Source organism: Chiloscyllium plagiosum, unplaced genomic scaffold (genome assembly GCF_037043375.1).
Source record: "Chiloscyllium plagiosum isolate Xiang-an unplaced genomic scaffold, Cpla_swu_hap1 HiC_scaffold_15, whole genome shotgun sequence".
Classification (NCBI taxonomy): Eukaryota; Metazoa; Chordata; class Chondrichthyes; order Orectolobiformes; family Hemiscylliidae; genus Chiloscyllium; species Chiloscyllium plagiosum.
Window position 1 is genome coordinate 67,508,802 of NW_028270153.1, and position 26,433 is coordinate 67,535,234.

Below are 26,433 nucleotides of genomic sequence, written 5' to 3' on the forward strand. Positions count from 1 at the left end.
ATGATCAGTATGGACTAGTTGAACCGAAGCGTCAGTTTCTATGCTGTATGACTCTATGACTCTAGAAATAGAGAACAAACCAGGACAACTATTAGGAACACAAGCACATAATTGTGATTTTGGCTGTTCAGCAAAGACTTCCAAAAGCTGCAGAAAATTTGGTATTGCATGTCTTTACGCACAGAAAATATATACCCGACAGATCTTAGAAGTCTAAATCCAGGCTAGTGGCATGAGGTTTTGAAAAAAAATGTGGGTACTGATATATGAAAGTCGACTCATCATCAGCAACAAATACAGGTTTGAAGATTTTCTTGACATTGCTAGCAGCAAATATTTTGGAATGTGAGTCAACTGATGCTAAAGCTACATTTTTACAGGAAATCTGCGAAAAAGAAATGCGTCTGTTCACCGTCTAAATATGGCACCAAATGTAGTTGGTACACTTCAATAGTTAAATAAACGTGTATATGTCTTAAATGATGTCTTGTACAATGAACAAAGAAAATTACAGTGAGAAAGTGAGGACTGCAGATGCTAGGGTTCAAGAGTATGGTGCTGGAAATGCACAGCCAGTCAGGCAGCATCTGAGGAGTAGGAGAGTTGACGTTTCAAACATATGTTCGAAAAGTCGACTCTCCTGCTCCTTGGATGCTGCCTGACTGGCTGTGCTTTTCCAGCACCATACTCCTCTACAAAGAAAATTACAGCACAGGAACAGGCCCTTCAACCCACCAAGCCTGTGCTGATCCAGATCCTCTAGCTAAACCTGTTGCCTATTTTCTAAGAGTCTGTATCCCTCTGCTCCCTGCCCATTCATGTATCTGTCTAGATACATCTTAAATGACGCTATTGTGTCTGCCTCGACTACATCCATTGGCAACGCATTCCAGGCAGTCACCACCTTCTGCATAAAGAACTTTCCATGCTTATTTCCCTTAAATGTTTTTCCTTTCACCTTGAAATCGTGACTTTTAGTAATTGAGTTCTGCACTCTGGGAAAAAGCTTCTTGCCATCCACCCTGTCTATACCTCTCATGATTTTGTAGACCTCAATCAGATGACCCCCTCAATCTGATCAGAAATTGGCTAGCTGAAAGAAGACAGAGGATGGTGGGTGATGAGAAATGCTCATCCTGAAGCTCAGTTACCAGTCGTGTGCTGCAAGGATCTGTTTTGGGGCTACTGCTGTTTGTCATTTTTATAAATGATCTGGAGGAGGGTGTAGGAGGATGGGTTAGTAAATTTGCGGACAACATTAAGATAGGCAGAGTTGTGGATAGTGCCAAAGGATGTTGTGGGTTACAAAGGGACATAGATAAGTTGCAGAGCTGGGCGGAGAAGTGATAAATGGAGTTTAATGTGGATAAGTGTGAGGTAGTTCACTTTGGAAGAAATAACAGGAATACAAATTACTGGCTAATGGTAAAATCCTTGGTAGTGTAGCTGAACAGAGAGATCTTGGTGTCCAGGTACATAAATTACTGAAGCTTGTCACCCACGTTGACAGGGTCGTTATGAAGGCACTTGGTGTGTTGGCATTTATTGGTAGGGGGATTGAGTTTCGGAGCCGCGAGGCCATGCTTCAGCTGTATAAGACACTGGTAAGACCTCACCTGAAGTATTGCGTACATTTCTGGTCACTACATTACAGGAAGGATGTGGAAGGTTTGAAAAGGGTTCAGAGGAGATTTACTAGGATGTTGCCTGGTATGGAAGGAAGATCTTACGAGGAAAGGCTGAGGGAACTGAGGCTATTTTTGTTGGAGAGAAGAAGGTTGAGAGGTGACTTAATCAAGGCTTTTAAGCTAGTCAGAGGGTTAGATAGGATGGACAGTGAGAGCCTTTTTCCTCAGATGGTGAAGGTTAACATGAGGGGATACGGCTTTAAATTGAGGGGTGATTGATTTAGGACAGATATCAGGGGTAGTTTCTTTATATAGAGAGTAAGCAGGGGCATGGAATGGCCTGGCTGCAACAGCAGTAGACTTGCTGACGTTAAGGGTATTTAAATGGGCATTGGACATTCATAAGGATAACAATGGAACGGTGTAGGTTAGATGGGCATCAGATTAATTTCACAGGTTGGCGCAACATTGAGGGCCGAAGGGCCTGTACTGGGCTGTAACTTTCTATGCTTTATAACCTCCGTCTTTCTAATGAATTTAATCCTAATCTACTCAATCTCTCTTCATAGCTAGCTCCCTTTATACCAGGCAACATCCTTGTAAACCTCCTCTGTACCATCTCCTAAGCATCCACATCCTTCTGGTAATGTGGTGACCAGAACGGTATGCAGTATTCCAAATGTGGCCAAACCAAAGTCCTATACAACTGTAACATAACCTGCCACCTCTTGTACTCAATACCCCGTGCGAAGAAAAGCATGTAGTATGTCTTCTTGACCACTCCTATCGACCTGCTTTGCCACCTTCAGGGAACAATGGACCTGAACACCCAGAACTCTGTGAACATCAACTTTCCCCAGGGCTTTTCATTTACTGCATAGTTCGCTCTAGAATTGGACCTTCCAAAATGCGTGACCTCGCATTTGCCCGGATTGAACCCCACCTGCCATTTCTCCGCCCAACTCTCCAATCTATCTGTACTCTGCTACATTGTCTGACAGTCCCCTTCACTGCTAGTCCACCAAACTTACTTTTAACTGCAAACTTGCTAATCAGACCACCGATACCTTCCTCCAAATCATTTATGTATATCATAAACAACAGTGGTCCCAACATGGATCTCTGTGGAACACCCCTGGTCACAGTTCTTCATTTTGAGAAACTCCTTTCAACTACTACTCGGTCTCCTGTTGCCCAGCCAGTTCTCTCTCTTCCTACCTATACACCCTGGGCCCCTTGCAAACTCAGTTTCTCCATGCTGAAAATGTGTTGCTGGAAAAGCGCAGCAGGTCAGGCAGCATCCAAGGAGCAGGAGAAACTGCGTTTCGGGCATGAGCCCTTCTTCAGGAATTTTGGCTCATGCCCGAAACGTCGATTCTCATGCTCCTTGGATGCTGCCTGACCTGCTGCGCTTTTACAGCAAACACATTTTCAGTTGTGATCTCCAGCATCTGCAGTCCTCATTTTCTCCTCAGTTTCTCCATGGGCAAATTTGTCAAACGCATTACTGAAGTCCCTGTATATATTTCTACAGCCCCTCCCTCATCAATCATCTTCGTCACTTCCTCAAAGAATTCTAGTAAGTTGGTAAGACATGACCTTCCCTGTACAAAACCATGTTGCCTATCTATCACTGATAAGCCCAGTTCTTCCAAATGTAAATGGATTCTATCCCTCAGTATCTTCTCCAGCAGCTTCCCTCCCACTGATGTCGGACTCACTGGTCTACAATGACCTGGATTATCCTTGCTACCCTTCTCAAACAAGGGGACAACATTAGCAATTCTCCAGTCCTCTAGAACCTCACCCGTGTTCAAGGATGCTACAAAGATATCTGTTAAGGCCCCAGCTATTTCCCACGCTTCTTTCAGTAACCTGGGCTCGATCCTATCTGGACCTAGGAACTTGTCCACCTTAATGCCTTTTAGAATATCCAATACTTCCTCCGTCATTATGCTGACTTGTCCTAGAGTAATCAAACATCTATGCCTAACCTCTACCTCTGTCATGTACCTCTCCTTGGTGATTATTGACTCAAAGTACTCATTAAGAATCTCACCCATTTTCTCTGACTTCACGCATAACTTTCTTCCTTTGTCCTTGAGTAGGGCAACCCTTTCTCTAGTTACCCTCTTGCTTTTTATATATGAATAAAAGGCTTTGGGATTTTCCTTATCCCTGTTTGCTAAAATAAAAGCTTTGGGATTTTCCTTAACCTTGTTGTTTTTCTCAGTAAGGTTTAAAAGAATTGACCCCCTTGGAAGAGGTCTAGACGATGAAGGGCTTGTCATATGAGGAACGATTGAGGACACGGTCTGTACTCAATGGAGGTTAGAAGGATTAAGGGAGATCTCATTGAAACTTACAAAATACTAAGACACCTGGTTAGAGTGGACATGGAGAATCTGGTTTCACTAGCACATGAGACTAGAACTAAGGGCTTAGCCTCAGAGTGAAAGGATAACCCTTTAGGATTGAGATGATGGCAAATTTCTTCAGCCAGAGGATGGTAAATGAATGCAAGTTATTGTCACAGAAAGGTGTGCAGGCCAAGTCATTAAGTGCATTTAAGTGAGAAAAACAGGCTCTTGATTAGTAAGGGGATCAAAGGTTATGAGGAGAAGGCAGTAGAATGGGATTGAGAAACCTATCAGCCATGATCAGTTGGTGCAGCAGACTTAATAGAATGCATGGTCTAAGTCTGCTCTCTGTACCTTATGGTCTAAAATTGAGCTTTCGCCATTTGAAAGTACACACTTCAAACTTTTACTGGTAACATGGTATGAAGGCAACTTTCATCCTTTTTTATAACGTATATTGTTATGGACCAGGCCAGACCCCTCAAAACATTTCAAGAAGGTAGCCCAGATGCTAACTTCTCTAGTTGTTTTAAGCAGGTGTACAGTGGATATTCCAGGAGTGATGCAGTTAGTCAAAACCCCTCAGTTTTAAACAAAACAGAATTTATTTACAGAGAACCGAATGAAACACGAACAAAAGAGAACAGAATACAGAATAACAACCTATCCAAAAACCCAACAGACTATCCCAAGTGAATGATACTGTTCCAAATTCCTGCAACAATCCCCATAAACAGCCCTTGGCAAAAAAAGGTAAAATCAAACACAGGATCTTCCAGGACACAGACATGACAGAGAGATTCAGCATGGAACACCTTCTTCCATGTAACTGTTTCTTTTACCAGCAGCCTCAAAAAACTGACTGCTTGCTGTGAACAGCCAGACTGCAAAAACCAAAACAAAACAAACCAGAGATAAGCTGAGCTGGGAGAGCTGGCCACTCCCCTTTCATTGTACAAGTGTTTTTTTTTAATTTGAAAGCTTTTTGTCTGAGGCACCATCTATTAGCTATAATCAAATTGGCCCTAAAACCCATCTAAACTAGACACTTAAAAAAGACAAAAACATCATTAGTCTACCTGCAGACAAGGGACTCATGACATTATTTTTTAAAAATCTGACCATCTGCTTGCAGGTACCAGCACTTACCAGCTACCCCACAGCTATTAAACAGAATCTCAACCTTTCTAACAGGACTTGAAAAACCAGGAGAATTAAACAGGATAGACTTCCAAAACATGAAACCAGATAGATCCAACACATCACGCTTCTATGGATTATCAAAAATACACAAACCTTGTGCCCTGCTCAGATCCATAGTCTCCTTACCTGGTACACCAACATACAGACGAGCCAACGAACTCCACCAAAACCTAAAACACCTAACTGAAGATTCACGCCACTTCATTCACTCTCCCCAAGAATTCCCGAACACCATCAAAGAAATCAAGATAGATGAGGATGAAGTAATGGTCTCCTTTGACCTTATAGCTCTTTTCACATCAACTAACATTGACCTGGCCAAAGAAACACTTGCATCACTACTAGAAAAACAGGACCACAAACACCACACAGCATCAACTTCATCAGCAAAGACAACATCCTCAAACTAGTGGACCTGTGCCTCACCACCCACTTCACATTCAATAACCTACAAACAAGTCAATACGCATGGGATCACCAATATCAGGTCAGACAGCATCCAAGGAGCAGGAGAATCGACGTTTTGGGCAAGAGCCCTTCTTCAGGAATGAGGAAAGTGTGCCAAGCAGGCTAAGATAAAAGGTAGGGAGGAGGGACTTGGGGGAGGGGGCGTTGGAAATGCAATAGGTGGAAGGAGGTTAAGGTGAGGGTGATAGGCCGGAGTAGGAGTGGGGGCGGAGAGGTCAGGAAGAAGATTGCAGGTTAGGAAGGTGGTGCTGAGTTTGAGGGTTGGGACTGAGACAAGGTGGCGGGAGGGGAAATGAGGAAACTGGAGAAATCTGAGTTCATCCCTTGTGGGACCCTCCAACCACAAGGGATGAACTCATTTCTCCAGTTTTCTCATTTCCCCTCCCGCCACCTTGTCTCAGTCCCAACCCTCGAACTCAGCACCACCTTCCTAACCTGCAATCTTCTTCCTGACCTCTCCCCCCCCCCACCTCTACTCCGGCCTATCATGCTCACCTTAACCTCCTTCCACCTATCGCATTTCCAACGCCCCTCCCCCCAGTCCCTCCTCCCTACCTTTTATCTTAGCCTGCTTGGCACATTTTCCTCATTCCTGAAGAAGGGCTCATGCCCGAAACATCGATTCTCCTGCTCCTTGGATGCTGCCTGACCTGCTGCGCTTTTCCAGCAACACATTTTCAGCTCTGATCTCCAGCATCTGCAGTCCTCACTTTCTCCTATCACCAATATCAGGGCTCATACTGGAAGCAGTAATGCAGACTTGAACAAGCTGCCCTCCCATCTATCCAACCCAAACTTTGGGTCTGCTACGTAGATGACACCTTCGTCATCACAAAGTGGAACAAATTATCGGAAACATACAACACCATCAACAATATCCTGACAGGCATAAAATTCACAAAAGAGGAGGAGAACGACAACAGACTCCAATTACTAGACGTGACAGATGAACGTACAGTTAACGGAGAGCTTCAAACCAGCCTCTGCAGAAAAACAACAAACACATACTAAATACTTAACTTCAGAAGCAATCACCCTAACACCCACAAATGGAGCTGCATTAAGACATTATATGACACTGCAGCACCCAAGAACTACAAAAAGCAGAAGAAAAATACCTATAGAACGTTTTCAAGAAAAACAGGTACCCAATAAACACAATCTATCCATTTCTCAGAAATAAACCCAAACAAGCAAACACAACGCAACCAAAAACTATAGCCACATTACCTTACATCAAAGACATATCTGAAATGACTTCCAGACTACTCAGACCCCTGGACATCATGGTAGCCCACAAACCTACCAACACACTTAAACAGCAACTAATGAAACTAAAGGATCCAATAGATACCACCAGCAAAACGAATGTCATTTACAAGATACCATGCAAGATCTGTAAAAAAACACTATATTGGACAAACTAGCAGGAAACCTGCCACCAGGATACATGAACTAGCCACCAAAAGACACGACCCACTATCACTAATTTCCATACACACAGATAAAGAAGGACTCCACTTTGACTGGGACAACACACAGATCCTAGGACAGGTGGAACAAAGACATGCATGAGAATTCTTAAAGGAATGGCATCCTAACCAGAACTCCATCAATAAACACATCGATTTGGATCCTATCTACCTATCCTTGAAAAAAAGAACCGGAAATGACATCATCCATCTTAAGAAACCAAGATCTATAAACAGAGAGGGAGGACATATCACCACCACTTCAGCACAGACTCTCACTGATAATGTTACCTAGTATGGTGATGAAACGTCTGAAAACGGGCGGCCAGTGGTTAGCACTGCTGCCTCACAGCACCAGGGTCCCAAGTTCAATTCCTGCCTTGGGTGACTGTCTGAAGTTTGCACATTCTCCCTGTATCTACGTGGATTCCTCTGGGTGCTCCGGTTTCCTCCCACAGTCCAAAGATGTGCGGGTCAGGTGGATTGGCCATGCTAAATTGCCCGTAGTGTTAGGTGCGTTAGTCAGAGGGAAATGGGTCTGGGTAGGTTACTCTTCGGAGGGTTGGTGTGGACTGGTTGGGCTGAAGGGTCTGTTTCCACACTGTAGGGAATCTAATCTAATCTAAAACAAATCTTCAAACTCAGTGAGCTAACTTACAGACTTATCATCAACCTGACCTACAAATCTTCTCAAAAACTGCTAATCAGAAGAAGTTTATTATATTGATATCTGGAATGAGCGAACTATCTGATTTGAACAGACTGTGCATGTTTCCATTGGGGTTGAGAAGATTAATGGGTGACATGATAGCATTATATAAGATTGTAAAATGTCTTGACAAGGTTGTTTGGATGTTTCCTCTTGTGGTGACTCCATATTTACAGGAAGCTGTTTTGAAATAAGGGCTTGTCCTTTTAGCACAGAGATTTTTCTTTCCAGAACTTTGGTACTCTCTGCCTCAGAAAGTGATGGATGAGGTCATTGAACATTTCAAGATGGAGGTAGATTTTTGCTTTCCAAAGGAATTAAAGATGATCAGGTATAGATAAGAACGTAGAAATTTAAACACACAGATCAGCCACAATATTATTATATGGCGATGGAATTGGTGACTCCTTCTGCTCCAGATTTGTATGCTTCAAATGGTGCTAACCGCTGAGCCATCGTGCTGCCCCATACTTCTCCTGCTGCTGCCAAAATTATCTCACTCTTCCCATTACGAACTCTCTTCTCTTCTAATGAGAAAAGGCAGGGGAAATGAATGAGATGATGATGATGCATGAAAGTATGTAAGGTTTATAAGGGACTGAGGAAGCAGATCAGAGGGCATGTGGTGTGCAAAGCTGAGGGTGTCAAGTAGGTGATGGCAGTTTTGCACACAATAGTGACAGTGATAATACAAGAGTCTTGTTGTCATGGTAGGAGGTGGGTGCAGTGCCAGAGACAGAACATGTGATAAGTGGCAGAGAGAAGATCTGGCACTTGCTCTGGCAGGGCCATAAGACACGGCGAAAGTGAGGACTGCAGATGGTGGAGATTAGAGTCAAGATTAGAGTGGTGCTGGAAATGCACAGCAGGTCAGGCAGCATCCAAGGAAAAACGTTGATTTTCCTGCTCCAATAAGACACAAACCTTCTCTCTGCACTGCTGGCCAACCTCCACATGTTGGAAATAGCACTAGCCCAGGAGGTGACTTCAGACCAAGTCTGGTGGCATGCCCTGCTCTGCCTTTTCTCCGTGAATTAGACGACCCTCCTTTGCACGACCCTATCCATCAGGACCTCCAGATATGACAAAGAATTGTTCTGTCTTCCTCTTCTCTGACCTCCTCCTATTCTATCCATGACTGAGCAAGGTAGCTTTGGAATGCCAATGTGTGCTGAGGAGCACAGCTACATCTTAAAGCTGGTGTGGAACTAAGGGATGCCAGTATTTCAGTGGATATCTGCTAGGTGGCAAGTTGCTGTGCACACAGCACGTGGTAAGATGAGGTTGGATATTGGATATGATAGATGACACAGGGGCAGGGCAGGTAATTAATAAGGCAAATTTGCAGAGATGTGGTGACAGAACACATCAAAAATGCGAAACAATTTGTACTTAAAAGTGTAAGGTTCAGTCATAGTTGTATATTTATGGCCTACCTTTGTGGACTTTGATCTTTTCTCATAATGCTTCCTTTGCAGTGTTGCCACTTTTCCTAAAAACATACAATTATTACAATGTTCAGAAAGTTACAAAAGTACACCACCAAGACATTATTTACAGCAGATATCAGAATTAAAATATTCAATACAATGATTAAAAGCAATACAAAATTAGAGGCTGAAACGGACACAGAGCTGCACAATTCCTTAAGCCTACTGTTAGATCTGGTCATAAATGCTTGAAAGTAGATCAAATTTCATATTCAAATAAGAAGCCCTGTCAATTGATGGGCAGGGCACACGCTGATCATGATCTGGAGGTGGTACAGACAGTTTATGTCACATCATTTTACTTTTCATCTGCATATCTTCTCGGATAACCACAAAGCGTTACTGTCATAAGGAAACCTCTAGGAATGAAGGGAATGTTAGTCCAATAGACTTCTCAAAGTCATGTGTTGGATCCTTATTAAAAAAATGTGGAAACATGTTCATCACTGTTTTATTACCATGTTTCTTGTTGGTCTGATTGAACAAGTAAGAATGAGAGAATGCTCAATAAACAGAAAGACACATTCAACTGGTTTTGTCTGTACGGATTCTCTGATTGTAGTGCTACTTCCCCACCTTCTCCACTTAATCCTGCACAGTCTTCTTTTTCAGATAACAATCCAATTCCATTTTGAATGCCTTGATTGAACCTGTCTCAACTACCCCACCAGAAGTACATTATGATCCAAACTACTTGCTGTGTGAAGATTGTCCTTATATTTCTGATTTTTTTTCCCAAAGACCTTAAATCAGTGCCATCTCATTTAATCTATCTACAAATAAGGTGAAAATGAGGACTGCAGATGCTGGATATTAGAGTAAAGAGTGTGGTGCTGGAAAAGCACAGCAGGTCAGGCAGCATCCAAGGATCAGAAGAATCGACATTACGGGCAAAAGCTCTTCATCAGGAATGAGGCTATGAGCCAAGGGGGTGGAGAGATAAATGGGAAGGGGATGGGGCTGGGACGAAGATACCTGACAGTTCAATAGATAGATGGAGGTTGGGAAAATGGTGATAGGTCGGAGAGGAGGGTGGAGCAGATAAGTGGGAAGGAAAATGGACAGGTAGGTCAGGTCATAAGAGTGGAGCCAAGTTGGAAGGTTGGAACAGGGATCAGGTGGGGGGAGAGGAAATGAGGAAATTGGCAAAATTCACATTGTTGCCATGTGGTTGGAGGGTTCCAAGGTGGGAGATGAGGCGTTCTTCCTCCTAGGGTCGGGTGGTTAGGGAGTGGTGTTGGAGGAGGCCCAGGACCTGCACGTCCTTGGTGGAGTGGGATGGGGAGCTGAAGTGTTCGGCCACAGGGCAGTGGGGTTGGTTGGTGCAAGTGTCCCGGAGATGTTCTCTGGAGTGTTCTGCGAATTGACCTTTGACAAATAAGACATTCTCCATTTCTACACTGCCCGGAATTCTCATTTTGAATACCCCCATCAAATGTTCACTCAATTTACTCTTCTCTAGGGAAAGAAAAGGCCTACCTATTCAATCTATCTTTACAGTTTTTTTTTGCTTTTGAATGTATTCTTGTGAATCTTATCTGCACTCTCCCCATTCCACTTGCATCTTTCCTGAGATGTGGTGCTCAGAAGTAGCCACAATATTCCATCTGAGCTCAAACCAGTGTTTTCTACATTTTAACATTACCTCCTCGCTCTTATACGCAATACAACAATTAATAAAGCCGAGCATACTGTGCAATTTAATAACCATGCTCTCAACCTGTCTTTCCATATTTGTTTGCTCATGCTAATATACACTTAAATCCTTCTGCTGCTGCCCCACCTACTATCACCTGTCACCCATTATTTAGTATTGTCTCTATGTTGTTAGAATCCTTAGCGATTTTTCATTATTTTTGTTTTTCTTCTTTTATCTACTTTATTTTGGACTGTGAACCGAGAACTGCGAGCTGAACATGTCTTTCACCTGTGAGCATCAACTTGTGTTAAAAAAAGAACAAGCTGTTATTTGTTTATGAGACGAGGCCTGTAGGTTATTTCTTGATCAAAAGTATTCCATAGATTCTTCAGTGTTAGTGCAGGGGAGGGGAGAAGTATTCCCAGGTTGCAAATGTTCAAGTATCCCCAGATTAACAAGATCAGCACCTGGGAACTGGTGTTAGTAAGTCTGGATGGGTAATCCAAGATGGAGGATGGGAAAAGATTGTAGCTGCTCCTTTTTCAAGGTATTTTAGGTCTTGGAAGTGATTTCCTCAAATTCCAAGAGCAGCAATTACTGTTTTATACTGTTTTATATGCTGTTGCATTGTTATGGAACTTTTGGGGATAAAAAGTCAAAACAACTGCACTTTTAAAAGGGAGAAAGACAGATAAAAGGCAGCAACGGTGATTAGTTGGGGGGAGGGGGAGAAAGAGAGAGAGAGAGAAAAACCTACAGTACGAACTGACAGCAGTGAATCTGCACAGCTACTGCCTTTGCTGTTTGACTTCATGTATCTCTGGACATCAGTATGTGTCTTGGAAAAATTAACAAACAGCGAAATTCACAGCTGACTTTGGAGGAACTGGTGTGGGAGAGCACAGGAATAGATAAGTGCATAGTCTTTAGCATGTAACCTTGCTGTAAGTCTGCAGTAGTGAGTAGAGTGTTTTCTTTCTTAATTATATGTTTTACTGAAATCCATCTCAAGACTAATTTTAAAAATATAAAACATAAGTACTAAGTTAGCCTGAAGCATGTGTTTTTAGAGCAAAAAGATGGTGTTATTATCTGGGTCCGTAGATTGTGAAGAAGCAAGATGGCCTTTAGTAGAGTGGTATGCTCTGAGAATATAGAACATAGAACATTACAGCGCAGTACAGGCCCTTCGGCCGTTGATGTTATGCCAACATGTGAAACCAATCTGAAGCCCATCTAACCTGCACTATTCCATTAGCATCCATATATTTATTCAATGATCATTTAAATTTCCTTAACATTGGTGAGTCTACTACTGTTGCAGGTAGGGTATTCCACACCCTTACTATTCTCTGAGTAAAGAACCTACCTCTGACATCTGTCCTATATCTATCACCCATCAAGTTAAAGCTATACTCCTCGTGCTGCCATCACCATCTAAGGAAAAAGGCTGTCACTGTCCACCCTATCTAACCCTCTGATGATCTTATATGTCTCTATTAAGTCTCCTCTTAATCTTCTTCTCTGCAACGAAAACAGCCTCATGTCCCTCAGACTTTCCTCATAAGACCTTCCCTCCATACCAGGCAACATTCTGGTAAATCACCTCTGCACCCTTTCCAATCCCTACAATGCAGCAACCAGAACTTTATGCAATACTCCAAGTGTGGCCACACCAGAGTTTTGTACAGCTACATGACTTCATGGCTCCGAAACTCAGTCCCTCTACCAATAAAATCTAACACAGCGTATGCCTTCTTAACAACCCTATCAACCTGTTGGATATGGTACTTTAGGGAGAGTTTCCATGTTACTGACGATAATGTCAACAGGAAGTGTCTTTGGATGTGAATCCTATCAAATTGCAAGGATTGGTTGGAGCGACAGTTAGAGGCAATGAAGAATTTACAAGAGGTAGGGAGTGTGATGGATGGCCGTGGCCGTGATAGGAAGGGAGAAAAGCCGAGGATACAATCAGGTAGATGGGTTAACTCCAGGCAAGATAGGAGGGGTAGGCAGGTGATACAGGAGTATGGTTATCCCCATCTCAAACAAGCATGCTGTTTTGAAAAATGTAGGGGTGATGGACTCTCAGGGGAATGTAACACAAATAGCTAAGTTTCTGGTATTGAGACTGGCTCTAATGCAATGAGGGGTATGTCAGGTTACAAACGATCAATTGTGACAGAGGACTCTCAAATCAGAGGCACAGACAGATGTTTCTGCAGCCAGCAGCGAAAAAACAAAATGCTGTGTTGCCTCCTTGGTGCCAGGATCAAGGATGTCTCAGAAAGGGTGCAGACTGTTCTCAAGGGGGAGAGGGACCAGCAGGAGGTCATTTTACACATTGTAACCAATGACATAGGAAGGGAAAAGGATGAGATTCTAAAGGGAGAATCTAGAAAGTTTGGCAGGAATTTAAAAAGGAGACGCTCAAGGGTAGTAATATCTGGATACAAGCTAGTGAGGGTAGGAATAGGAGGATAGAACAGATGAATGTGTGGCTGAGCTGGTGCAAGGGCGAAGGGTTCACATTTTTGGATCATTGGAATCTTTCCTGTGATAGAAGTAACCTGCACAAGAAGGATGGATTGTACCTGAATTGGAAGGGGACTAATACACTGGCAGAGAGATTTGCTAGAAGGAGGAGTTAAGTTAGTGGGGAGGTGGGGAGCTGCTGGGGACCAAAGAAGTAGTAAGGAAAGAGATCAATCTGAGACTGATACAGTTGGGAAAAGGAGTGAGTCAAACAGTCAGGGCTGGCAGGGTCAAAACAGAGAACAAGGTAGGACTGATAAATTAAACTTCAATGCAAGAAGCCTAACAGGGAAGGCAGATGAACTCAGGACATGGTTAGGAACATGGGACGGGGATATCATAGTAATTACAAAAACATGGCTCAACAATGGACAGGATTGGCAGCTTAATGTTCCAGGAAACAAATGCTACAGGAAGGATAGAAAAGGGACCAAGAAAGGAGGGGGAGTGGCATTTTCTGATAACGGATAGCATTACTTCTGTATTCAGGGCAGATATTCCTGGAAATACATTCAGGGAAGTCATTTAGGTGGAACTAAGAAATAAGAAAGGGATGATGTTAGTGGGATTGTATTATAGATACCCTAGTAGTCAGCGGGAAATTGAGAAACAAATTTTTAAGAGATCTCAGTTATCTGTAAGAATGAGAGGGTGGTTTTAACTTTCCAAACATAGACTGAGACTGGCATAGTGTTAAGGGTTTAGATGGAGAGGAATTTCTTAAGTATGTACAAGAAAATTTTCTATTTCAGTATGTGGTTGCTCCTCTGAGAGAAAGTGCAAAACTTGACCTACGCTTGGGAAATAAGGCAGGGCAGGTGACTGAGGTGTCAGTGGGGGAGCACTTTGGGACCAGCGACCATAATTCTATTTGTTTTAAAATAGTGTTGGGAAAGGATAGACCAGATCTAAAAGTTGAAGTTCTAAATTGGAGGAAGGCTAATTTTGATGGTATTAGGCAAGAACTTTCAAAAGCTGATTGGGGGCAGATGTTCGCAGATAAAGGGACATCTGGAAAATGGGAAGCTTTCAGAACTGGATAACAAGAGTCCAGAGACAGTATATTCCTGTTAGGGTGAAAGGAAAGGCTGGTAGGTATACGGAATGCTAGATGACTACAGAAATTGAGGTTTTGGTTAAGAAAATAGAAGGAAGCATATGTCAGGTGTGGACAGGATAGATCGAGTGAATCCCTAGAAGAGTATAAAGGCAGTACGTTTATTCTTCAGAGGGAAATCAGGAAGGGAAAAGGGGACATGAGATAGCTTCAGCAAATAGAGTTAAGGAGAATCCAAAGGGATTTCATAAATAGATTAAGGACAACAGAGTAACTTGGGAGAGAATAGGGTCCCTCAACAAGGCAGCCTATGTGTGGAGCTGTAGGAATTGGGGGAGATACTAACTGAGTATTTTGCATCAGTGTTTACTGTGGAGGAGGACATGGAAGATATAGAATATGGGGAAATAGACATGACATCTTGTAAAATATCCAAATTACAGAGTGGTGGTGCTGGATGTTTTGAAATGCACAAAAGTGGATAAATCCCCAGGACCTGATCAGGTGTACCCTAGACCACCGTGGTAAGCTGTGAAGTGATTGCTGAGTTATTTGTATCATTGATATTCACAGATGAGTTGCCGGAGACTGGAGGTTGGCTAACATGGTGCCACTATTTAAGAAAGGTGGTAAGGAAAAGCCAGGGAACTATAGATCGGTGACATCAGTAGTGGGCAAGTTGTTGGATGGAGTCCTGAGGGACAGGATGTACATGTATTTGGAAAGGCAAGGACGGGTTAGAGATAGTCAGCATGGCTTTGATTGAGTTTTCTGAAGTAGCAAAGAGGATTGATGAGGGCAGAGTGGTGGACGCGATCTATATGGACTTCAGTAAGACATTCAACAAGGTTCCCCATGGGAGACTAGTTAACAAGTTTAAACCTCTTGGAATACAGGGAGAACTAGCCATTTGGACACAGAACTGGCTCGAAGGTAGAAGAAAGAAGATGATGGTGGAGGGTTGCTTTTCAGACTGGAGGTCTGTGACCAGTGGTGTGCCACAAGAATCGGTGCTGGGTCCATGAGTAACCGTCATTTATATCAATGATTTTGATGTGAACATAGAAGGTATAGTTACTAAGTTTCATATGACACCAAAATTGGAGGTGTAGTGGACAGCAAAGAAGGTTACTTCAAAGTATAATGGGATTTTGATCAGATGGGCCAATGAGCTGAAGAAAGGCAAATGGAGCTTAATTTAGATAAATGTGAGGTGCTGTATTTTGGAAAACCAAATCAGAGCCAGACTTAATTGTAAGGACTTACACACTTCATGATAAGATCCTGCAGAGTGTTGCTGAACAAAGAGTGCAGGTTCGTAGTTCCTTGAAAGTAGAGTCACAGATAGGATAATGAAGAAGGTATTTGGTATGTTTTCATTTATTGGTTAGAGCATTGAGTATAGGAATTGGAAGATCATGTTGCAGCTGTACAGGACATTGGTTAGGCCACTTTTGGAATATTGCATGCAATTCTGGTCTCCTTCCTATGGGAAGGATGTTGTGAAGCTTGAAAGGGTTCAGAAAAGATTCACAAGGTTGTTGCTAGAATTGGAGGTCTTGTGCTATTAGGACAGTCTGAATAGGCTGGGGCTGTTTTCGCTGGAGCGTTGGAGGCTGAGGGCTGACCTGAAACAGGTTTATAAAATCATGAGTGGCATTGATAGGATAAATAGGCAAGGTCATTTCTCTGGGGTGGGTGAGCCCAGAACTAGAGGCCAAAGTTTTAGGGTGAGAGGGGAAAGACATAAAATGGATCTAAGGGGCAACTTTTTCACAGAGATGGTGGTGTTTGTATGGAATAAGCTGCCAGAGGAAGTAGTGGAGGCTAATACAATTGCAACATTTAAAAGGCATGGGTTAATGAATAGGAAGGATTTAGAGGGATATGGGCCAAATGCTGGCAAATGGGACTAGATTAAGTTGGGATATCTGGTTGGCATGGACAAGTTGAACTGAAGGGTCTGTTTCCGTGCTGTACAACTCTAAGGGTAGGAGATGGTTAGATCGAGGGAGGGGCCAGTGTTTGAACTAGTTTTGGCAGTCTGTTTCTAGGAGAAGGACTTTGACCACACCATTGCAGAACAGGGTGGCCGCTGATTTGCTATTAAATTACTGATTTGGCTGATCACATTCATAATGAAGTGATCATAATAAAGTAATGAAGAGTTTTAGATTTAAATTAGATTAGATTTAGATTTTGATTAGATTACAGTGTGGAAACAGGCCCTTCGGCCCAACAAGTCCACACCGACCCGCCGAAGCGTAACCCACCATACCCCTATATTTACCCCTTACCTAACACTGCGGGCAATTTAGCATGGCCAATTCACCTGACCTGCACATCTTTGGACTGTGGGAGGAAACCCATGCAGACACGGGGAGAATGTGCAAACTCCACACAGTCAGTCGCCTGAGGCGGGAATTGAACCCGGGTCTCCGGCACTGTGAGGCAGCAGTGCTAACCACTGTGCCACCGTGCTGCCCACGAACTCAAGCAAACCCTGTCTTCAACCCTATGGAGTTGGGCAACACAGTGATTAGGATCCCTGGGACATCTGCTGTCCAGGGAATAGAGAACATTTTTGTTATCATCTTTTTCTTTTATATTACTTGTATTATGATTTGAAGCTGCATTATTATGCTGATGAAGGTGAAAGGATTCTGGGTAATACAAGATGGAGGATGGGAAAAACGTCTAACTGTAAGAGCTGCTCCTTTTTTGAGGTATTTTAGGTGCTGGAGATGATTCCCTTGAATTCCAGGAACAGCAATTACGGTTTTATATGCTGTTGCATTGTTTTGGAACTTTGCAAAAGAAAAAAATTCAAAACAACAGCAGTTTCAAAAGGGAGACGAGCAGACAAAGGAAGTACATGATGAGGACCGTGCAGGTGAGAGAGAGAGAGAGAGAGAGAGAGAGAGAGAGAAAGAAAACCTGCACAGTTACTGTCTTTGCTGTTTTTGAATTCATGTGTGCATCTGGGAAAATTAACAAACAGTGAATTTCACAACTAATCTTGGAGGAACCGGTTTGGGCGAAGTTCACAACACAGAATCAGATAAGTTAATTGTTGTTTTAAGTCTATAGAACATAGAACAATACAGCACAGAACAGGCCCTGCGGCCCACGATGTTGTGCCGAACATTTGTCCTAGCTTAAGCACCCATCCATGTACCTATCCAATTGCCGCTTAAAGGTCACCAATGATGCTGACTCTGCCACTCCCACAGGCAGCGCATTCCATGCCCCCACCACTCACTGGGTAAAGAACCTACCCCTGACATCCCCCCTACACCTTCCACCCTTCACCTTAAATTTATGTCCCCTTGTAACACTCTGTTGTACCCGGGGAAAAAGTCTCTGACTGTCTACTCTATCTATTCCCCTGATCATCTTATAAACCTCTATCAAGTCACCCCTCATCCTTCACCGTTCCAATGAGAAAAGGCCTCGCACTCTCAACCTATCCTCTTACAACCTATTCTCCATTCCAGGCAACATCCTGGTAAATCTCCTCTGCACCTTCTCCAAAGCTTCCACGTCTTTCCTAAAGTGAGGCGACCAGAACTGCACACAGTACTCCAAATGTGGCCTTACCAAGGTCCTGTACAGCTGCAACATCACCTCACGACTCTTGAATTCAATCCCTCTGCTAAGTCTATCCAAGAGAAAGGCTGTATTAGTGAGTACAGTGGGTTCTTTCTTGAATATATGTTTTTGGAGATAAGTTTCTTGATTGAACTTAAAATATAAGCCATAGCTATTAATTTAACCTGGTGCAGTGTTGTAGATTAGATTACTTACAGTGTGGAAACAGGCCCTTCGGCCCAACAAGTCCACACCGACCCGCCGAAGCGTATACCACCCAGACCCATACTCCTACATTTACCCCTTCACCTAACACTACGGGCAATTTAGCATGGCCAATTCACCTCAGCTGCACATTTTTGGATTGTGGGAGGAAACCGGAGCACCCGGAGGAAACCCACGCAGACATGGGGAGAATGTGCAAACTCCACACAGTCAGTCGCCTGAGGCGGGAATTGTAGAGGAATAAGACGGTGTTATTTTCTGGGTCTGTAGATTGTGAAGGAGCAAAAATGGCCTTTGCAGTGATATGCACTTCTTGTCAGATGTGGGAGTTTAAAGAGAGTTTAAGGGTTACTGCGGATTATATCTGCCATAAATGCTGTTGGATGCAAATCTTATCAGATCGAGTGGATCGGTTGGAGAGACAGATAGAAGCGATGAGGAATTTGCAACAGCTACAGTATGTGATGGATGCCAGTTATAGGAAGGGGGGAAAGTCTCAGATACAGTCACATAGATGGGTTAACTCCAGGAAGGGTAAGAGAGGTAGGCACCTAGGGCAGGAGCCTTTTGTGGATATACCCATTTCAAACAGGTATGCTGTTTTGGAAAATGCAGGGGGTGATGGATTCTCAGGGGAATGTAGCACGAACAGCCAAGTTTCTGGTATTGAGACTGGCTCTAATGCAACAAGGGGTACGTTGGCTTCCAAGAGATCAATTGTGGTAGGGGATTCTGTAGTCAGAGGTACAGACAGACATTTCTGTGGCCAGCAGAGAAAAATCAGAATGGTGTGTTGTTTCCCTGGTGCCAGGATCAAGGATGTCTCAGAGAGGGTGCAGAATGTTCTCACGGGGGAGAGGGGCCAGCAAGAGGTCATTGTCCACATTGGAACCAACGACATTGGAAGGGAAAAGGTTGAGACTCTGAAGGGAGATTACTGAGAGTTAGGCAGAAATTTAAAAAGGAGGTCCTGAAGGGTAGTAATATCTGGATTACTCCCAGTGCTACGAGCTAGTGAGGGCAGGAATAGGAGGATAGAGCAGATGAATGCATGGCTGAGGAGCTGGTGTATGGGAGAAGGATTCATATTTTTGGATCATTGGAATCTCATTTGGGGTAGAAGTGACCTGTACAAGAAGGACGGATTGCACCTAAATTGGAAGGGGACTGATATACTGGCAGGGAAATTTGCTAGAACTGCTTGGGAGGATTTAAACTAGTAAGGTGGGTGGGTGGGACCCAGGGAGATAGTGAGGAAAGAGATCTATCTGAGACTGGTACAGGCGAGAACAGAAATGAGTCAAACAGTCAGGGCAGCCAGGGACAAGGTAGGACTAATAAATTAAACTGCATTTATTTCAATGCAAGAGGCCTAACAGGGAAGGCAGATGAACTCAGTGCATGGTTAGGAACATGGGACTGAGATATCATAGCAATTACAGAAACATGGCTCAGGGATGGGCAGGACTGGCAGCTTAATGTTCCAGGATACAAATGCTACAGGAAGGATAGAAAAGGAGGCAAGAAAGGAGGGGGAGTGGCATTTTTGCTCAGGGATAACATTACAGCTGTGCTGAGGGAGGATATTCCCAGAAATACATCCAGGGAAGTTATTTGGGTGGAACTGAGAAATAAGAGAGGGATGATCACCTTACTGGGATTGTATTATAGACCCCCTAATAGTCAGAGGGAAATTGAGAAACAAACTTGTAAGGAGATCTCAGCTATCTGTAAGAATAATAGGATAGTTATGGTAGGGGATTTTAACTTTCCAAATATCCATTGGGACTGCCATAGTGTTAAAGGTTCAGATGGAGAGGAATTTCTTAAGTGTGTACAAGACAATTTTCTGATTCAGTATGTGGATGTACTTACTAGAGAAGGTGCAAAACTTGACCTACTCTTGGGAAATAAGGCAGGGCAGGTGACTGAGGTGTCAGTGGTGGAGCACTTTGGGGCCAGTGACCATAATTCTATTCGTTTTAAAATAGTGATGGAAAAGGACAGACCAGATCTAAAAGTTGAAGTTCTAAATTGGAGAAAGGCCAATTTTGACGGATTTAGGCAAGAACTTTCGAAAGCTGATTGGAGGCAGATGTTCGCAGGTAAAGGGACAGCTGGAAAATGGGAAGCCTTCAGAAATAAGATAACAAGAATCTAGAGAAAGTATATTCCTGTTAGGGTGAAAGGGAAGGCTGGTAGGTATAGGGAATGCTGGATGACTGAAGAAATTGAGGGTTTGGTTAAGAAAAAGAAGGAAGCATATGTCAGGTATAGGCAGGATAGATCAAGTGAATCCTTAGAAGAGTATAAAGGAAGTAGGAGTATACTTAAGAGGGAAATCAGGAGAGAAAAAAGGGGACATGAGATAGCGCTGGCAAATAGAATTAAGGAGAATCCAAAGGGTTTTAACAAATATATTAAGGACAAAAGGGTAACTAGGGAGAGAATAGGGCCCCTCAAAGATCAGCAAGGCGGCCTTTGTGTGGAGCCACAGAAAATGGGGGAAAGACGAAATGAATATTTTGCATCAGTATTTACTGTGGAAAAGGATATGGAAGATATAGACTGTAGGGAAATAGATGGTGACATCTTATCAGATCGAGTGGATCGGTTGGAGAGACAGATAGAAGCGATGATTACAGAGGAGGAAGTGCTGGATGTCTTGAAATTAAAGGTGGATAAATCCCCAGGACCTGATCAGGTGTACCTGAGAACTCTGTAGGAAGCTAGAGAAGTGGTTGCTGGGCCTCTTGCTGAGATATTTGTATTATCGATAGTCACAGGTGAGGTACCGGAAGATTGGAGGTTGGCAAACGTGGTGCCACTGTTTAAGAAGGGCGGTAAAGACAAGCCAGAGAACTATAGACCGATGAGCCTGACCTCAGTGGTGGGCAAGTTGTTGGAGGGATTCCTGAGGGACAGGATGTACATGTATTTTGAAAGGTATGCACTGATTAGGGATAGTCAACATGGCTTTGTGCGTGGGAAATCATGTCTCACAAACTTGATTGAGTTTTTTGAAGAAGTAACAAAGAAGGTTGATGAGGGCAGAGCAGTAGATGTGATCTATATGGACTTCAGTAAGGCGTTCGACAAGGTTCCCCATGGGAGACTGATTAGCAAGGTTAGATCTCATGGAATAAAGGGAGAACTAGCCATTTGAATACAAAACTGGCACAAAGGTAGAAGACAGAGGGTGGTGGTGGAGGATTGTTTTTCAGACTGGAGGCCTGTGACCAGTGGAGTGCCACAAGGCTCGGTGTTGGGTCCTCTACTTATTGTCATTTGCATAAATGATTTGGATATAAGCATAAGAGGTACAGTTAGTAAGTTTGCAGATGACACCAAAATTGGAGGTGTAGTGGACAGCGAAGAGGGTTACCTCAGATAACAACAGGATCTGGACCAGATGGGCCAATGGGCTGAGAAGTGGCAGATGGAGTTTAATTCAGATAAATGCGAGGTGCTGCATTTTGGGAAAGCAAATCTTAGCAGGACTTATACACTTAATGGTAAGGTCCTAGGGAGTGTTGCTGAACAAAGAGACCTTGGAGTGCAGGTTCATAGCTCCTTGAAAGTGGAGTCGCAGGTAGATAGGATAGTGAAGAAGGCGTTTGGTATGCTTTCCTTTATTGGTCAGAGTATTGAGTACAGGAGTTGGGAGGTCATGTTGCGGCTGTACAGGACATTGGTTAGGCCACTGTTGGAATATTGCGTGCAATTCTGGTCTCCTTCCTATCGGAAAGATGTTGTGAATCTTGAAAGGGTTCAGAAAAGATTTACAAGGATGTTGCCAGGGTTGGAGAATTTGGGCTATAGGGAGAGGCTGAACAGGCTGGAGCTGATTTCCCTGGAGCGTCGGAGGCTGAGGGGCGACCTTATAAGAGGTTTACAAAATTATGAGGGGCATGGACAGATAAATAGACAATGTCTTTTCCCTGGGATCGTGGAGTCCAGAACTAGAGGGCATAGGTTTAGGGTGAGAGGGGAAAGATATAAAAGAGACCTAAGGGGCAACTTTTTCACGTAGAGGGTGGTATGTGTATGGAATGAGCTGCCAGAGGATGGTGAAGGCTGGTACAATTGCAACATTTAAGAGGCATTTGGATGAGAATGTATAAGGCTTGTTTGGTAACTCTGCTGAAGACACTAAAATAAGCGGTATCATGGACAGTGAGATAAGTTGTCAGAAATTGCAGCAGGACCTTGATCAGCTGGGGAAGTGGGCCAAGAAGTGGCAAATGGAGTTTAATATAGACAAGTGCACATCTTTGGACTGTGGGAGGAAACCAGAGCACCCGGAGGAATTCCACGCAGACACGGGGAGAACGTGCAAACTCCACACAGTCAGTCCCCTGAGGCAGGAATTGAACCCGGATCTCTGGTGCTGTGAGGCAGCAGTGCTAACTGCTGTACCACCGTGCCGCCCACAAATAATCTGGTCTGTTTTAGAGTCATAGAATCCTGCAGCAAGGAGACAGGCCCTTCGGCCCAAACTGATATACACTGACCAAAATGTCCATCCACGCTAACCCCATTTCCCTGCACTTGGCCCATATCCTTCTAAGCATATCCTTCTAATGGAATCTAATGTAATCTAATCTAATCGAAAGTGGGTACTGCAGATGCTGGAAATTAGAGTCAAGATTAGCGTAATGCTGGAAAGGAACAGCAGGTCAGGCAGCATCTGAGGAGCAGATTCCTACCATATCCTTCTAAACCTTTGCTATCCATGTATTTGTCCAAATTTCTTTTGAATGTTGTTATTGTACCTGCATGAACCACTTTTGCAGGAAGCTCATTCCATATGCGTACCACCCTCTGTGCAAAAAGGTGCCCCTCCGGTTCTCTCTTAATCTTTCCCCTCTAATCTTAAACAGATGCCCTCTAGTCTTCAATTCCCCAACCCTGGCAAAAAGACGGAGTGCATTCACCCTATCCATGCCTCTCATGATCTTATACACCTCTATAAGGACCCCCTCAGTCTCCTAAGTTGTAAAGAAAAAAACCCTAGCTTGTCCAAACTCTCCCTCGAACTCAGACTTTTGAGTCCTGGCAACATCCTTGTAAGTTTTTTCTGCACTCTTTCCAGTTTAATAATATCCTTCCTATAGCAAGGTGACCAAAACTGAACATAATACTCCGAGTGCAGCTTCACTAACATCTTGTACAACTGCAACATAACTTCCCAATTTCTATACGCAATGCCTTGACTGATGAAGGCCAGTGTGCCAAAAGCCTTGTTCACTGCCCTGTCCACCTAAGACTCCACTTTCAGAGAACTGTGCACCTGATCTCCAAGGTGCCTCTGTTCCACTACACTCATTAAGACCCTACCATTCATCATGAAGCTCCCACCTTGATTTGACTTTCTAAAATACAAGACCTGACACTTGTCTATATTAAACTCCATTTGCCACTTCTTGGCCCACTTCCCCAGCTGATCAAGGTCCTGCTGCAATTTCTGACAACTTATCTCACTGTCCATGATACCGCTTATTTTAGTGTCATCAGCAGAGTTACCAAACAAGCCTTATACATTCTCATCCAAATCATTGATATAAATAGAAAACAGTAATGGGCCCAGCACTGACCCCTGAGGCACTCCACTAGTCACAGGCTTCCAGTCTGACAAGCATTTTTCCATTCTTACCCTCTGCTTCCTACCATCACACCAATTGTGTATCCAATTTGCCAGCTCCCCCTGGATTCCATGCAATCCAACCTTCCAGAACAACCCTTACTGAAATCGATGTAGACTAAGTCTATTGCCCTCGTCAACTTTTCTGGTCACTTCATCAAAGAACTCCAACATATTTGTGAGGCATGCAATGAACACAAAGCAATGCTGACTACTCATAATCAAACCCTGTCTTTCCAACTGTATGTATATATTAACACTCAGAATTTTTTCAAGTAACTTACCTACCACAGATTACTGGCCTATAACTCTCAGGCTTTCCTTTGCAGCCCTTTTTGAATAAGGGAACAACATTCACTACCCTCCAGTCTTCCGGGATCTCACTCGTGGCGGAAAATATTAGCCAGGGCCCCTGCAATTTCTTTTCTAGCCTCTTGCAGTATTCTTGGATATATCTTGTCAGGACGAGGAGATTTATCCACCTTCATACATCCTAAGACCTCTTCTACTGTGACATGGACAATCCCCAAGAAATCACCGCTAATTTTCCCAAGTTTTCATGCCTTTTTCCACATGAACACAGAGGAGAAATATTCATTGAGGACCTTGCCCATCTCCTGTGGTTCTGCACATACATGTCCAATATGGTTTTTGAAAGATCTTATTCTGTCTGTAGTTATTTTTTTTCCTTTAATATACTTCCATAACCTCTTTGGATTCACCCTAATCTTCTCAGCCAAGGCTACCTCATGCCCTCTTTTCTCCCTCCTGATTTCCTTCTCAGTAAACTCCTCTATCCCCTATATACTTCCAGGGATTCCCTTGATCCCAGCTGCCTTTGCCTGAGCCATACCTCCTCCTTTTTTATGGTCAATGCCTCAATATCTCTTGTCATCCAGGGTTCACTATTTCTGCTAAACTTGCCCTTCACCCTGATAGGAACTCTCGCTATCCCACTTTTAAAGGCCTTCCACTAGCCAGAGGTCCCTTTACCTGCAAACAAACTAATCCAATAAACCCCAGCAAGCTCCTCTCTAATTTCATCATATTGTGCCTTGCCCCAATTTAGAACTTGAACCTGTGGACCAGTTTTGTCCCTCTCCATAATGATTTTAAAATTAATAGAACCATAGTCACTGGTCCCAAAATGCTCCCCCACTGTCACCTCAGTGACCTGTCCTGCCCTATTTCCCAAAAGTAGGTCGAGTACTACCCTTTTCCATGCAGGGTTCTCTGCATACTGCTCGAACAAACTTCCCTGAACACACTTAATAAATCCCACCTCATCTAAGCCCTTAATGCTCTGGCAGTCCCAGTCTATGTCACAAAACTTAAAAACCCCTACTATGACAACCCTCTTGTTTCTGCAAGACTCCCTAGTCTCCCTGCATATTTGTTCCTCCAATTCCTGTTGATTATTTGGGGGCCTATAGTACAACCCAAATAATGTCACCATCCTCTTCTTATTTCTTAGCTCCACCCACAAAACCTCACTGGATGATCCTTCAGTTATTGCATCCCTGATGACTGCTGTGATTATCGCCCTAATGAACAATGTAATTCCCCTCCCCTCTTTCCACTTACTCTGTCCCGTCTAAAGCACCTGTGTCCTGGCAGATTAAGCTGCCAGTCTTGTCCCTATGCCAGTTTATGTTTCTGTAATGGCTGTAAAATCTCAGTCCATGTACTTATTACATCCTGAGTTTATTCGCCTTACCTGTGAGCCGTCTTGCATTGGAATAGGTGTAATGTAATCCAACAGACATTCCTCATTCCCTGTCGTGTTCCAGCCTGACCTGTCTCTTCAACTGATTACTTCTGATTACTGTATCTCCTTCCAGCCTCTCACTTCTCTCCACGCTGTTGAGGATCCCACTCCCCTGCTGTGCAGCACTGGCAAATCTGGCCGCCAAGATATTGGTCCCCCTCCAGTTCAGGTGCAACCTGTCCCTCTTGCACAGGTCACCTCTGTCCCAGGAAAGATCGCAATGATCTAAAAATATAAATCCTTGTCCCATGCACTAATTCTTTAGCCACAGTCATAACCGTCTGTTTTTATCCTCACTAGCGCATGGCACTGGAAGGAATCTGGAGATTCCCACTGTTGTGGTCCTGGCTTTTAACTTTTCTCCTAGCTCTTCATAATCACTCCGCAAGACCTCATCTCTATTTCTACTTATGTCATTTGAGCCAGTGTGCACAATGACTTCCGGCTGCTAATTCCCCCCCCCCCCTTGAGAATGATCTGCAGCCACTCTGTGACATCCTGGACCCTGGCACCTGGGAGGTAACACACCATCCTGGATTCTGGATCAGTGGTGCTGGAAGAGCACAGCAATTCAGGCAGCATCCGAGGACAGGCAAAATCGACGTTTCGGGCAAAAGCCCTTAATCAGGAATAAAGCTTTA